Raw genomic sequence first — 15495 nt, forward strand, 5'->3', positions numbered from 1 at the left:
GCCCCTTGAAAGTGGCAGATAACTGACATGACGTGCACCTTTTACAAAGCATTGTACTTCATGTGGCTCAAATGGCAAGCATCAGGATGTAATGTTTAAAGTGTTGAAGCAATAAGAGTAGCCTGTTTGTGGCACGAAGTTGTGAAGTTGAGTAACCATTTCTCACCTATCTAAATTAACATAGAATAGTAATATACCTTCCTTTTTTCTGACAATCGCTATTAGAGATGACCAAGCACTCTCCAATGGGTATGTGGCTCCATTCTTTGGCGTCAAATGTATCTCAATGTTTGTTATGTTTGTTTTGAATTTCATGCAAAGCCACACGAAGGCTTTCTGCGTTAGCCGTCTCTAACTTAGCTGTGTAAGACTAGAGGGAGGGCAACTAGTCATCACCACCCACCAACAACTTTTGGCTACGCTTTTACCAACGAATACTGAGATTGATTATCACATTATTACGTCCTCACAGGTGAAAAGGCGATCATGTTTGGTGTGACGGGGATTAAATCCCTCGATCCTTAAATTACGAGGGTTTGCCATGATCCTAGTGCTCCACTTCCATCAAGCATTGAATGAACTTAGTTGACCAATAAAACCTTTGATGCAAACTGTCCGCATGCTCCTAAGATTCAGTGTCGTATGTGTTTGGTAGAGTAAGCTTTTATTATAGATTTTTAAAAGTCTAAAACATTTTTGCTACGTAAATATAATTTGTGGAACGTTTCTCTTTCTTTCAAATCGCTCATAACTTATATTACTATTTTTCATGTTTGTAAGTCTTTATTATAAAATAGTTCTTTAAGTAATTTAATTTACAGTTCTGAAAAATCTACTTGCTAAACTTTAATCTACAAATACTCTTTTAATTTATATGTTCATTTTTGGTTTAATTGGAGGCCTGCAATTAGATTTTATTTGTTATTTTGAATTTTGCGCAAAGCTACTCAACGGCTTTCTGTGCTAGCCGTCCCTAATTTAGTAGTATAAGACTAGAGGGAAGACAGCTAGTCATCACCACCCACCGCTAACTCTTGGGCTACAACAAACAGTAGGATTGGCCGTCACATTATAACGTCCCCACGGCTGAAAGGGCGAGCATGTTTGGTGCGATCCTCAGATTACGAGTCGAATGCCTTAACCCACCTAGCCAATTAGATTTTAAATTTAGAATAAAGTTTTATTATAGTTCAGCACAAAGCTACACAATGGGCTGACCGTGCTCTACTCACAAGGATTAGAAACCCGATTCTTAGCGTTGCGAGTACACAGACATCCCGCTGTGCCACTAGGAGGCTTTGTTTGTTTGTTTAGAATTAAGCACAAAGCTATATGTGCTCTGCCCACCACGAGTATCGAAACCCGGTTTTTAGCGGTGTGAGTTCGCAGACATACCGCTGTGCCACTTGCCACTAGGGGCGGGAAACGTTGAATAGAAACCTTATTTTTGCTTACTGCATTTATAAATTTGTGTGTCTTCGAAAGCTTTCAAGGAATTTAGTTTATAATTTCCAAAAATGTGTCATCAAATGTGTTTCACAAACACACAGCTTTCTTTCTTTCTACTTATTTCTAGCCTTTAATTATTGTTTTTAAATTTGAAAATAAAACTTAATTTTATCTCAAAGTTTTCAAAACTCTGTAGGAGACATCTTCTACGCATTTAATTAATTAATTTCTTGTAGAAGTTTTAGGTTTACATATAATACATTATTATTTTAACATAATATTACGTTAAATAGCCTGAAAGTAAACATTTTAGTTTATGGCAAAACTACAGTCCATAATTTTGAACTACCTATCACACGAAAGTAACCGGCTGGTAACATCCACCGCGAACTCTTGGGCTATGCTGTAACAACGAATAGTGGGTTTCGACATGCGCATTATAATGCCCCAATCAGCTTATACACAATGGGCTATCTGTGTCATACCTATCACGGGTATCGAAATCCGGATTCTAACCGTGTAAGTCAGCATGGACTATTGAATCTGGAACAATATCAATGTTTGAATCAGTTCTTGATAGTTTTAAGTTATTTCAAAATGACTGTCATAGTTTTTGTGTTACTTTCATAAACATTTTCCATATATGTTTAAATGCTGATTACAGTTTCTATTCACACCTTCAGAAAATGATCCTAAAAAAACATTCAAAAGAAACCGAAAAAAATTATTTAAAATTCCATATTTGATTTCTCTATGCAACAAGTATACTTTCTCACAAGAACTGTAAAAGTGTTATTGACACAAGAGTTCTATAAAGTTGGTCAGTATGTATCTACCAAATAAGAATTACTATTTGTCAGTTGATTAATTATCTAGGGATACTAAAATATTTGAGATAGAAGATGTAAGATAGCAGTAATTAATAAGGTGCGTAGATGAACACGTAATAATTTTGATTTAGCACTTATATAGAAATGCGCAACAAGTTTAAACGTTAACAGATGGCGCCACGAGTATATTAAGTACAAAGCTTCGCAATGGGTTGTCTGTGTTGTGCCCACTATGGGTATCGAAATCCATTTTCTAGAGTTACTACTGCGTGAAAAAAATCACATAATTACCACCGTATTACTGGTATAATATCTCTGCTTATTATTATTATTATTCGTCGTTAGGTAGTAATTTGATAGCTAGAGCAAACACAATATGACAAAATATGCCCATTACATGTACTATTGAGAAATAAGCAGTTTCAAAACAGCCATTTTTAACATTATCTTATAATGAAATGCAATTGGACGAAAATTATAACGTTTAAAGAGTTTCTTTCCAAAGTTATTTTTAATCAACAGCCTGCAACTTCCTGTGCTTTGAAACAAAGTTTTGGTCATTGATTGCTTCATTGTTGAATATCTTCCAAAGTTGCTATAAATAAATCTGCGTTTCTCCTTTCAAAGTTTGAAATACTTGCTTGTTTATTTTGAATTTCGATCAAACCTACACGAGGGCTAATTTAGCACTGTAAGATTAGAGTGAAAACAGATAGTTATCACCACCACCTCCCGCCAATTCTTGGGCTGGGCCACTATTTTACCAATGAAGAATTGAATTGACCCTCACGGTTGAAAGGGCGAACATGTTTGGTGTGACGGAGATTCAAACGCATGTCCCTCAGATTACAAGTCGAACACCCTGACCACCTGGCGATGCTGAGTGCAGTTTGAAGGAACTGACAAGGTTTGTTTCTTGGTTATTAAACACAAAGATATACAATGGGTAATTTGGACTGTTCTCACTACCACGTTCGAAATTCGTTTTGTAGAGTTATAAATCTCCAGGCTTACCCCTGAGCCATTAGCAGGCAATGGACTAAAATAAACTATCTAGTCGCCACCACACTTCATCAACTCTGTTTATCAGCGAATAGTGAATAGCGTCATATTATGATGTTCCCATTACACCATTCGATCTCCCAATCTACAAAATGCGACTCGAGTGTCCTCTACAATGCCACATTGAATATTAAATTAATAAAAGATAAAGCCATGGAAGTAATGACTATTACTGATGTATCAGGATTTACCTGGCTGTGTGTTTTCTTATAGCAAAGCCACGTCAGGCTATCTGCGCAGCCCACCGAGGAGAATCGAACCCCTGCTTTTATCGTTGTAAATCCGAAGACATACCGCTGTACTAGCGGGGGGCTTACCTGTTTGACTTCTTCTTTATTACTGAGGTATCAGGATTTACCTGGCTGAGCTATTTTTTATTACTGAGGTATCAGGATTTACCTGGCTGAGCTATTCTTTATTACTGAGGTATCAGGATTTACCTGGCTGAGCTATTTTTTATTACTGAGGTATCAGGATTTACCTGGCTGAGCTATTCTTTATTACTGAGGTATCAGGATTTACCTGGGTGAGCTATTTTTTATTACTGAGGTATCAGGATTTACCTGGCTGAGCTATTCTATATTACTGAAGTATCAGGATTTACCTGGCTGAGCTATTCTTGAGGGTATTTTGAAACATTTCAACAATGACTTTTTTGTACACAACTTCATAAGTTTATTCAAACCGACATTGTTGCTATGTACATTTAGACCATTTGTAAACATTCATACAAATCACACAGAATCTGCGGAATGCTATAAAATATTATTTTAATTATTATATGAATTTGCCAGTTTGATAGGAGCTTTTTAAGTGTCTAGTGTTGTTGTTTTGAATTAAGCACAAAGCTATACAATGGACTATCTGTCACCACCATGGATATCGAAACCCGGATTTTAGCGTTGTTTTGCAGACATACCGCTGAGCCACTGGAAGACAAAAGTTTAGTGACGAGTGTTTCTTGGTGGAGTTCCTCCATTTCAGCATTGCGCAAGAAATGCATTTAATTTAATACTAACTTAAAAATGGCAGCACAAGATGGAAATAACTTTTAGTATGAGTTGAGAACTAGAATATTTTGAATTTCAAAATAAATTAAAAATAAAATTATCTTATCAATAGCATGCTTTCGCACTAAAATCATTATGCCTATTTTGTTCTAATAACATTAAACAGTGAAATACATATTAAAATTCGTTGGAGCTTGTGTAAATATCCAATATTAAAAACATTCTCATGCACTCATGATGTTTCGTCATGTTATTGAAGATAATGCAGAATGTTTTTTTCGTATGTTTTTTCTAACAGCAAAGCTACATCGGGCTATCTGTTGAGTCCACCGAGGGAAATCGATAATGCAGTAACAAGTTGAAACATGTTAAAAGCTTCATCGTTTTGTTTTTTATCCTCTACAGTTAGTTATTTGGTGTTTTGGTGGATTTTTTGAGAAGCTTTCCAGTATTATTTTTAGAGCTGTGCACAAGAGATGGCTCTTTATTGAATAATGAATCTATAACAATGAGTTACGTATACGAAAAATATTTTTTATGCCTGATTATTTTCAAATTTTGATTTCTTTTTTTCGTTTTATTGAAAATTAGAATTACTCTGAAATATTCCATAGTGAATCAACTGTAATTTTCTGGACGTCCAATGCTAAAAACTAAGAGATCGATTCCCCATTGAAGACAGTTTGTGTAATAAAAAAACAAATGACCACTAGATTTTAATTGTGTCACTGTGGTATTATGGACAATAATCAGAATATTTAGACTGTTATATGTTATTCAATCTCATAAAACAAAATTTGCACTAATGCAGCATCAGCGAAAGAAAATTGACAGTTTTCATTTCTCCAAAAACTAGTATTCAGTCTTTTTATATTTAGGGTGTAAAAGAAATAAATGAAAAGACTAAAACAATTTCCAAAACAATGTTAAAGTCCAGGATTTGATTCTCTCTTGGAGGCCAAATACAAATAATCTTTTGTGTATTTTTCCACTAAAGAGCAACAACTACTTGGATAAAATAAAATAGATAAGTGACAACGGTTTTGTTTTCAATTTCGCGCAAAGTTACACGAGGGCTATCTGTACTAGCTGTCCCTAATTTAGCAGTGTAAGACTGGAGGAAAGGGAGCTAGTCGTCACTACCCACCGCCAACTTTTGGACTACTCTTTTACCAACGAATAGTGGAATTGGCCGTCACATTATAAAGCCCCACGGCTGAAAGACCGAGCATGTTTGGTGTGACTGGAATTTAAACCCGCGAATTACAAGTCGAGTGCCTTAACCACCTGGCCATGCCGGACATAATAAGTGAAAAACGAATAATTATTGTTTCATTATTTTGTTCACTTGGTGTATTTTGAATCAAATTTTTACATATACCGAAACTGATGGAAAATTTGTTGAAAACATAGCAGTAAAAAAAGGGCGATTATTTCGCTGTTATAAATGAATTTCATATAAAATTTTAATTGTTTACTGATTTTAAATAACTTCTTTTTCAAAGTTATGAGTTCCTACCCATTCCTACCTTCTTGTTTTACTTTTTGGTGATTTCATTTCTGCTTCCTAATTCTTTTATTTAAATATTTTTATACTTGTTTCGCAGCTTTTCTTAGTGCTAAATATCGAGAGCAACTGAGCCTTTCTTAAAACTATCACTCGATATTTCTTGGCTTTCGCTGATATCTTTGCTATATATATATATTTTTTTTTTCATCTAGCCAAGGACGCAGTCGTTTCTTTGAATGGATTAATGGTTGAAGCGCTTGTTCCGTATATTCAATATCACTGTTTTAACCTTATCTCTATTCTTACACTAATGCTTTCTTCACTGGGACAAAAACTTTTCAATATTATCACATAAGATTTTATCATTTTTTGCCGTTTTATTTCCTTGAAAGACATATTTTAACAATAGCACTGGAGGATCGTTTCCCCTCGGTGGGATCAGCAAATAGCTTGATGTGGCTTTGCTCTAAGAAAACACAAACACACACACACCCCCAACAATAGCACTGTTTCAAGTATTACATCACATGTCAATAGGTAATTTTGTTTTGGAATTTCGCACAAAGCTACTCGAGGGCTATCTGTGCTAGCCGTCCCTAATTTAGCAGTGTAAGACTAGAGGGAAGGCAGTTAGTCATCACCACCCACCGCCAACTCTTGGGCTACTCTTTTACCAACGAATAGTGGGATTGACCGTCACATTATATGCCCCCACGGCTGGGAGGGCGAGCATGTTTAGCGCGACGCGGCCGCGAACCCGCGACCCTCGGATTACGAGTCGCACGCCTTACGCGCTTGGCCATGCCTGGCCTCAATAGGTAATACTTAGTTTGAAAACAATGTGAGGGTAAATTACACAACGTATAGTTCTTGTTTTCAAATTCTCCTGTGATTGAATAGATCCGTTCAAATGCGTATTTGATATGTGGAATTATCCAAAGTTCGAGCTCTTAATTCAGAAAATTTGCATGACATAGGAACACAAGTACATTTAACAAGAAGTGAAAATAAACTTCATTATTACATAACCTCGCTGAAGGTATCCATTCCTAAACACTAGCTTGACCGACCAACTGTTGGAAAAAGATCGTGACCATGTAGGACTTCTAATTGGAATAGTTAGTGAGATGCATGTCACGTGAGAGAGAGAACGTGAAAAGGATAGGTACTCTACATAGATTCCGCCTTTACACTGGACCGGCGACGAATAGCAGTATAACGTATTAATACATTAGTGTCATCTATTGGTATAAATCATTAACAGTTAGTTCTAAAGGAAAAGTTTAGGAAATCAGAAACTTTATAAAGAATATATAATGTTCCTCTTCCAGCTCATTTACTATTAAATCTCCAATGACCTCAGTAGATCCTAATTATCTATCCTGCTTTGTTAATAGTAATAATTCACTTACTTATTAAGTACTTGTATCTTTAAATCTAAAATCCAAAGTATATTAAAAAGTAAAAATGTGTCCAATTTCAGAATGTTTTTACCAGCTCCAATTTTTCTTGCAAAAATGATAAAACAAAATAACCCATTTACACGATCGACCAATTTATGGTTACCATACAGAAAAGTAGCCCAATTCAGTCAGTCAACTTGAATGATGCAAGTCAAAAGTTTATAAAAAGGTAAATGTGCCGTATGTTAGGGAATTTTTAAACCCCATTCATGGAAAAAAACACACCAAAATATCTCATGTAAACTGTTAAACAGTTTCCAATTACCACATCAAAAATCATGGTAATCGAGCCAATAAACTCAATTAAGAATATGTCCATTTAAGGTTATTTCGTTCTCACTTCCCTTCACCGCTAGTACAGCGGTAAATCTACGCATTTACAGCGCTAAGATGAGAGATTCGATTTCCCTCGGTAGGCACAGCAGATAGCCCTATGTGGGTTTGCTATAAAATGCACACACACACACACATCTTTTCACTTTAATTTATTACTGGTTTTGTATGAAGGTAGAGATAGATCACTGGGATTGTTCGATAAATGATGAACAAACAAAGGACATTTTATGGTTCTCGGTGCGATTGTCATTTGTTAAACGACTCTACTTGTGCTGAAAATTTCGGGCCCGGCATGGCCAGGTGGGTTAAGGCGTTCGACTCGTAATCCGAGGGTCACGGGTTCGAATCCCCATCGCACCAAACATGCTCGCCCTTTCAGCCGTGGGGGCGTTATAATGTTTCGAACAATCCCCCTATTCGTTGATAAAAGATTAGCCCAAGAATCGGCGGTGGGTGGTGATGACTAGCTTGTCTTTCCTCTAGTCTTACACTACTAAATTAGGGACGGCTAGCGCAGATAGCCCTCATGTAGCTTTGCGCGAAATTAAAAAAAAAACAAACAAACTGACAATTTTGAAAACGTAAATAAGGGATGGGAAAAGCCGAAAAGGGCATTTTTACCTGAAAGTGACATTAAACTTAATAAAAGTTTTATTTACGTTCCTGGTAAGACAAACGTTTACCAGTCCATAGTTTTCACTTTGTAGTATAAAAAAAAACAAAACATACACACACAAAACCGTAACAGATTAAGGGAATAACTAAAGTAATTTATTGTGTTGTTAAGATTTGATCGATTGTATAGTTCAAGTAAATATTTATTCTTCTGTCTTTTACTCACACCTTCAAGTTAGTTATTTTGCTACGTGGTACGTGAAGAACAGCAACACGGAAGCTAGGCATCAGTGACTTTCTACTCTGCAATATGATTGGTTGACCAGAAGATTTAGCGCTTTCAAGTAGTAGTTGAATTATCTTAACCACCCTGTTTCTGTATTGATACAAAATGTTTGTTTGTAGTTAAGCACAAAGCTATAAAACGTGCTATTTTTGTTGTGCCAACCACGTATATGAAAATCCGGTTCTTGGCGTTATAAACCACCAGACTTATCGCTGTGTCACTAGGAAGCATAGTTTATTTTTAATTTTGCGCAAAGCTACACGAGAGCTATCTGCGATAGCCGTCCCTAATTTAGCAGTATAAGACTAGAGGGAAGGCAACTAGTCATCACCACCTACCGCCAACCCTTGGGTTACTATTACCAACGAATAGTCCCCACGGTTGAAAGGGCGAGCATGTTTGGTATGACGGGATTCGAACCCGCGACCCTCAGATTACAAGATGAGCGCCCTTTACAATCTGCCTTTTATACTTGCTCAGTTTTTATACTTAATATTAAAATCTCTCTCTTTTGTTTTCTATACAGGCCCGGCATGGCCTAGCGCGTAAGGCGTGCGACTCGTAATCCGAGGGTCGCGAGTTCGCGCCCGCGTCGCGCTAAACATGCTCGCCCTCCCAGCCGTGGGGGTGTATAATGTGACGGTCAATCCCACTATTTGTTGTTAAAAGAGTAGCCCAAGAGTTGGCGGTGGGTGGTGATGACTAGCTGCCTTCCCTCTAGTCTTACACTGCTAAATTAGGGACGGCTAGCACAGATAGCCCTCGAGTAGCTTTGTGCGAAATTTCCAAACAAACAAACAAATGTTTTCTATACAGTCGTGAAAAATGAAAGACACAAAGTCGATGTTTTTCTTTCCAATCTATAAATTCGAAAAACTACATGGTGTTTCATGTTAAATTAATTGAAATGGATACTATTATATAATAATATATATATACATAGATTAACATAATATTGTAATATAATATGATATATTAACATATATTATATACATATATTTTATTTTTCTGTTAAGTAATTTGTCTATAATAACTATAATAACAAATTGAATTTACAACTTTAGAGTAAAGCACTTAATTTTAAGTTATTATGACTATTTGACGTAACTAATACAGTATAAATCATTTCGATTTTGCCCCACTCCCTTCCTATTCATTCATACTCTCAATAAAATCTATGGATGCAAGTTTGTTTTGAATTTCGTCGAAACCTGCAAGGAGAGCTATCTGCGTTAGCCGTCCCTAATTTAACAGTGTAAAAACTAGAGGGAAGGAGGCTAGTCATCACCACCTACTATCAATTCTTGGGCTTCTCTTTTACCAACGAACAGTGGGATTGACTGTCACATTACAATTTTCCCAGGGACGAGTATGTTTGGTGTGACGGAGATTCGAACTCGCGACCTTCAGATTACAAGATGAGCGCCCCTAACCATCTTCCTATGAACGATGTAAGAACAAAAGAGGATATTTAGATTAATATGAACATTATAAGTCAACATTGCAAAGTAATATGAAAAAGCATTAAAGTTTTTTTTAATTTTGTGTTAATGATGAAACAAACAGTTTCTATATTCTCATTATGCAGATTTAGAATAAAAAATACTATTCGAAACAAACGCTGGAAATTGTATTGTCTTCGCGTACTTTGAATTCACTTTCTCTTTTAACATCGTTATTTCATAATTACTACTATTTTATGAATTGTTCACACTTATCCAAACTATAACCGAAACATAAAATAGATACAATTGAATGAACGATAGTTTTTTAAACCACAACGTCTCGAACTTTGGATCTTTAGACCATTAGCCGAAAGCCATGCCCGACTCATTGCTTAAATGATTTGCCGTGTTTAAAATTTGCGATAAAACGATTGTCAATAAAATCTTAAATTGCTGTCTGTAAACGTTTCAATGATATGAAATTATAATGATTAATTTAATATCAAAAGTCTTTTTTTCTTTAGCACAATAAGTAACAAAATTATTCAGACGTGTGGTTATATGAAACCAGATGAACGGTTTGTTTGGATGTATAAGGCCACGTTTTCTGTGCTGTTTCCCCGTACAGGAACCTAACCTCAGTTTTTAGTGTTATAAGTCCAAAGACTTATTACTGAGTCACTGAGGGCTCAGACAAACGACTGGAGTTAAAAAGAAATAAATAAACATTAAAAAAATCATATAAAGTTCAAAATTGTTTACCTGTTTTACCAAACGAAAACATATACATCCTCATTTTTGAAAAGTAATTAATGTTTCATATCATTCATATATTTTTGCATCAACAAAATATATTGTTTTGTATGAACACGCTGAACAACAAACTGAATGGTCAATTTCGGCAAGAAACTAACACGAACCATAATTTTTCAGTCTACTTACTAGATGTCACTAAGAAAACCTGCTTTCGTTAAATACCTCTATTCACCGATAACCCTGAAAAAAGTACAAATCGAAGATAAGGCTAGTCTTTTTCTTTCAGTGATAGTCTATACTTGATGTCTCATTTACTCACTATAACGATCCTATACTTAAAACGATCATGTAGCATTAATGTAATTATGTTGTCCTTCTGTTAGGACTACTCACCGAACAAGTTATTTAGTCTGATAAAGAGAGAGAGAAAAAAGTTTGATTAGATTTATTTCTTAAGGTAAAGCTGTGAATTCTCAGCGATCCTTTTATCTAAATATATGTAAGTATCGTGTAAACATGTGACGCATTTTAAATAAATAATAGTTTTTTTATATAGATTTTGAAACCATATAGTGAAAGTGTATTGTCAATAGTTTTACATATTTGTCACAAACTAAACAGTTACCTTTACGCTTACACTTATGAACAGTAAATTCAATAGTAAGCCTAAAATACTTCATTTGTACCCTGACTTTCAGGGGCCCAGCATGGCCAGGTGGTTAAGGCATCGACTCGTAATCCGAAGGTCGCGGGCTTGAATCTCTGTCACATCAAACATGCTCGCCCTTTCAGCCGTGGGGGCGTTATAATGTTACGATCAATTCCACTATTCGTTGGTAAAAGAGTAGCCCAAGAGTTGGCGGTGGGTGGTGATGACTATCTGCCTTCCCTCTAGTCTTACACTGCTAAATTAGGGACGGCTAGCACAGATAGCCCTCGAGTAGCTTTGTGCGAAATTCAAAAAACAAAAACAAACAAACAGTGAAATAAAGTTGGTCATGTAAAGTATATTTTATATCTAATTAATGGCATGGGCGTGTTTTATTGAGAAAGTGTGGTAAGTATATGAATTATGTTTAAAATATTTGTAAAAATATCTTTGAAGAATAGCTCGTTGCGCAGTAACCTATCTTAATGCAAAACCCTGTTTTAAGAGCTGTCTGAATATTGGGATTTGATTGTCACTTTTATAACGCCTCAATGGCTCAAAAGTCGTGCCGCGATCCTACGCTTACAGGTCATCTTTCGATTAAATCTTTTACGACAAAATGTATATATATTATACAGTTGGGAGGGGAAGAAGCTATTTTACACTTGGTACTTAAAAAAAAGCCAATTGAAATAAACTTTAAATAAGCGATACCAAACGTTTGTACAGCTTTTGAGTAGATTATTTATTTATTTTTATTCAACTTTACTACAATGTTTCGACCTCTCATGCGGTCATAGCGAGTTTCCTTTCCTCACAGGCAAGTGAAACTAACTTAACTGTCATTTTTTTTCATAGTAAGATATTAGAAATTAAACTACGTTCTAAATAAAAAACAAACAAACTGTGTGATGACACTTTTATCGCAATATGAATGTACAGAGCATCAGGAACGAAACTAAATAATCCAATGTTTTCGGCCATAGCCTTCCCGTCTTCAGCGGTATATGGCAAATGACTATTGTAAGCAGCTTGATCACTCGTATAAAGTTTGGAAACGGTTTGAACTGGTAATGAAAGAAACGTTATTACAAGTAAAAAACGTATAACATTTCTACAAGGTTTTGTCATCATCGTCAAGTCTGTTTTGGCTTTTATAAAATTGGTCATCAAATCCGACTATTAATGTGTTTATTGGGCCACTTGTGAGATATCACGCGTTTCTAGGAATATTACTTAACTATGGTGCGTTTTTATGTGTGGGTGTGATAAGTAACAGAGAAGTTTTGAAATAAGTAAGTTTGTTTCTTGAAGTACGTGTAAAGCTACGCGAGGGCTATCTGCGCTAGCCGTCCTCAATGTAGCAGTGTAAAACTAGAGCGAAGGCAACTGGTCATCACCGACAACTCTTGGGCTACTCTTTTACCAACGAATAGTGAGATTGACCATACATTATAATGCCTCCACGACTGAGAGGGCGCGCATGTTTTGTAGACGGAGATTGGAACCTGAATCCCTCAGATTACGAGTTGAGCGACCTAACCACCTGGCTGTGCTGGGCCTTTGAAATAAGCATGACTCACAAGAATATGTGTCGTTTATTTGTAACCAAACACACAGATTTTCAAAGGGTTGTCGATGCTGTGTCAATCGTATGGATCGAAACCTAGTTTCTAGCGTTATAAGTCTGTTGTGCCATTGGAGGAAAGAATAGGGATCTACAGGAAGTAATGTTTATAAACAACGGAGGTTTAACAAAAAAAGCTCTGAATAAGTGAAGTATTATTCAAATATTTAATAAGTAAAATATGATAAACAAGAACATAAAAAGAACAAATATTAAACTAAAATTACAGCACAAATACAAATTGTAAATCCACCATGACTTTTAGTACACCCTGTAGGGTAAACCATGTATTATACAAGGGAAATAGCTTGTATTCCATCGGTACCTAGAAACGACGATTTTCTGTTAATGCGTCCATCATGATGACACTGGTATTGAATATTTTATACAGTTGCCACTATTTAGAAATCTTTATTGACTTCTATCGCAAACGTGGTCGTCAGCTGGGTATCGGTAGAGAAATGATAAAGCACATTTTATGAAAACGAATTAAGTTTTGTATTTATTATTAAATAAAAAGAATCTTGTACGAGTTATTTGCTAAACAACACAGTTTGAAAGACTAATCGTAAGACTTAAACATAAAATTAACTATAATAATTACCAGAGAGAAACAAAAGGTATATAAAATATATATGTTTAGTTTAGACGCACTTCATCATCAGCGAGATATCAATAATTTTAACCACATTGTCGGTTGTAATCCCAAAACAACTGCGCCAGATTTTTCACTTATAATTTACGCCAAACGGACCGGGTAAGCATACAAATAACAAAGAGAGTGTGCTACGTTTTTTATTTCCTTCTAAAAACATATATTTATTGTGAAGAACTTATGCTTTGATAAATGAAGTAAGAGAATTACTATACGGATCACGCACGAGTCGCGCCCCATCATAACGGAGCATTATAACTACTACTATACCCAACCTTTGTAATCGAATATTAATAAATAATTCAAATCTTTATATTATCTTGCTATTGTGGTTTTCCTAATATTGTAACATCTTATTCTAAATATGATGAGTTAGTAACTAAGAAAAAAAAAACTCACTCGAATTGAATCTGAGCTCCAGATTTCCACTTAAGACAAATCACTGAGCTAATATGAATTTTATCAACACTCTTGGAACATTACGGACGGATGGTGGCTTTTATTAAGCAGATGTTATCATTTATGGACCAAAGTTTGTTAAAATTGGCTTGGTGATGTTTTGTTCGTATCTTCCAGACAGAAACGTAGCTTAAACGGGTCCCCCAGTGGCCCAGCGGTATGTCTGCGGACATACAACGCTAAAAAACGGGTTTCGATACCCGTGGTGGGCAGAGCACAGATAGGCCATTGTGTAGCTTTGTGCTTAATTCAAAACAACAACAACAGCTTAGACGGAACTATAAAGAAACATATAAGCCTGTGATTTTTCTCAGGTTTTCTGCACTGTAAATGAAACTTCCCAGAATATGCAATATGTCTTTTGGATACCTGTAGTTTATAGAACTGAACTTGATAGAGTTTTACGTAAATTATGGTGTTTACAGCGAAGATTATCTAGAGATTTTAGTGATTCGATTCTACAATACATATAAAAAATTAAATTACGATTTGTTTTGGGCACAAATTACTATAGAATTTATAAAAAAATTTGTATAACTCCATTATAAGAAATATAATATTTGGTGACTTTTTTATCAAACTTCTAGACCTTGAGAACACCATTTTTTTGTTATGGAGCTTTTATCTCCTTACGTTAATAATTACATAACGTTAATAGGCCAACGCAAAATATAGTTATTCTATGCACTATGTCAGTCTTACGACGCACCCTCAGCTTCAAGTGCATGGAATATTTTGTCTTATTGCAAGAATTCGAAACCGGATATCCAGCTTCGAAATCCAGATTTCTGTTACAATATGTTAATAATCAGAACTGACCCTTCGCTCTTAGCCTGGCGAGGCCTAGTGGTCAGCATATCGTGTTGCAGGTCGAAGATTCAAGGCTCTGACGCCAGTAAACACCTTCCTGTATTTTCTCCTGTGGATTCGTTAGAGGAACATCAGCTAGTCCGTTATTTTGTTGAAGGAGCTAGCTGGTTCCTCTTTCTTTGGATAATTTTGTACCTAGAGATCTCTGAGTTAGCCGTTTAGTTCATGTGTGCAAAAAAGTGCCATTTAGATGGAAAATTCCAGCTCCTCACGTTTTCTTTTATCTTAATTATAAAATGATTAATCACGTTTTATATCTTGGTAGAACGGTTTGTTTGTTTGTTTGTTTGTTTGTTTGTTTTTAATTTCGCGCAAAGCCACGTGAAGGTTAACTGCACTAGTCGTCCCTAATTTATTAGTGTAAGACTGGTGGAAAGGCAGCTAGTCATCATCACTCATCTCCAACTCTTGTGATACTCTTTTACCAACGAATAATGGAATTGAACATCCAAAATAACGCCCCCAAGGCTGAA

General features: G+C 35.7%; 2 protein-coding genes across 3 annotated transcripts in view; one reads left to right on the forward strand and one right to left on the reverse strand.

Annotated features, from left to right (window-relative positions):
- The window catches only part of NitFhit (ntrilase and fragile histidine triad fusion protein NitFhit), a 135001-nt gene that overhangs the window by 69031 nt on the left and 50475 nt on the right, over positions 1–15495 (reverse strand). The gene's annotated exons all lie outside the window — the stretch shown is intronic.
- The window catches only part of LOC143247375 (proton-coupled zinc antiporter SLC30A1-like), a 40803-nt gene that overhangs the window by 17106 nt on the left and 8202 nt on the right, over positions 1–15495 (forward strand). The window contains exon 2 of one of the 2 annotated variants that reach the window (XM_076495365.1): positions 4650–4755. The exons of the other annotated variant lie outside the window; for it this stretch is intronic. The gene's annotated coding sequence lies outside the window, so the exon portion shown is untranslated. The remainder of the gene's footprint in view (positions 1–4649; positions 4756–15495) is intronic. 2 annotated transcript variants of the gene reach the window in all.

Source organism: Tachypleus tridentatus, chromosome 3, assembly GCF_004210375.1.
Source record: "Tachypleus tridentatus isolate NWPU-2018 chromosome 3, ASM421037v1, whole genome shotgun sequence".
Taxonomy (NCBI): domain Eukaryota; kingdom Metazoa; phylum Arthropoda; class Merostomata; order Xiphosura; family Limulidae; genus Tachypleus; species Tachypleus tridentatus.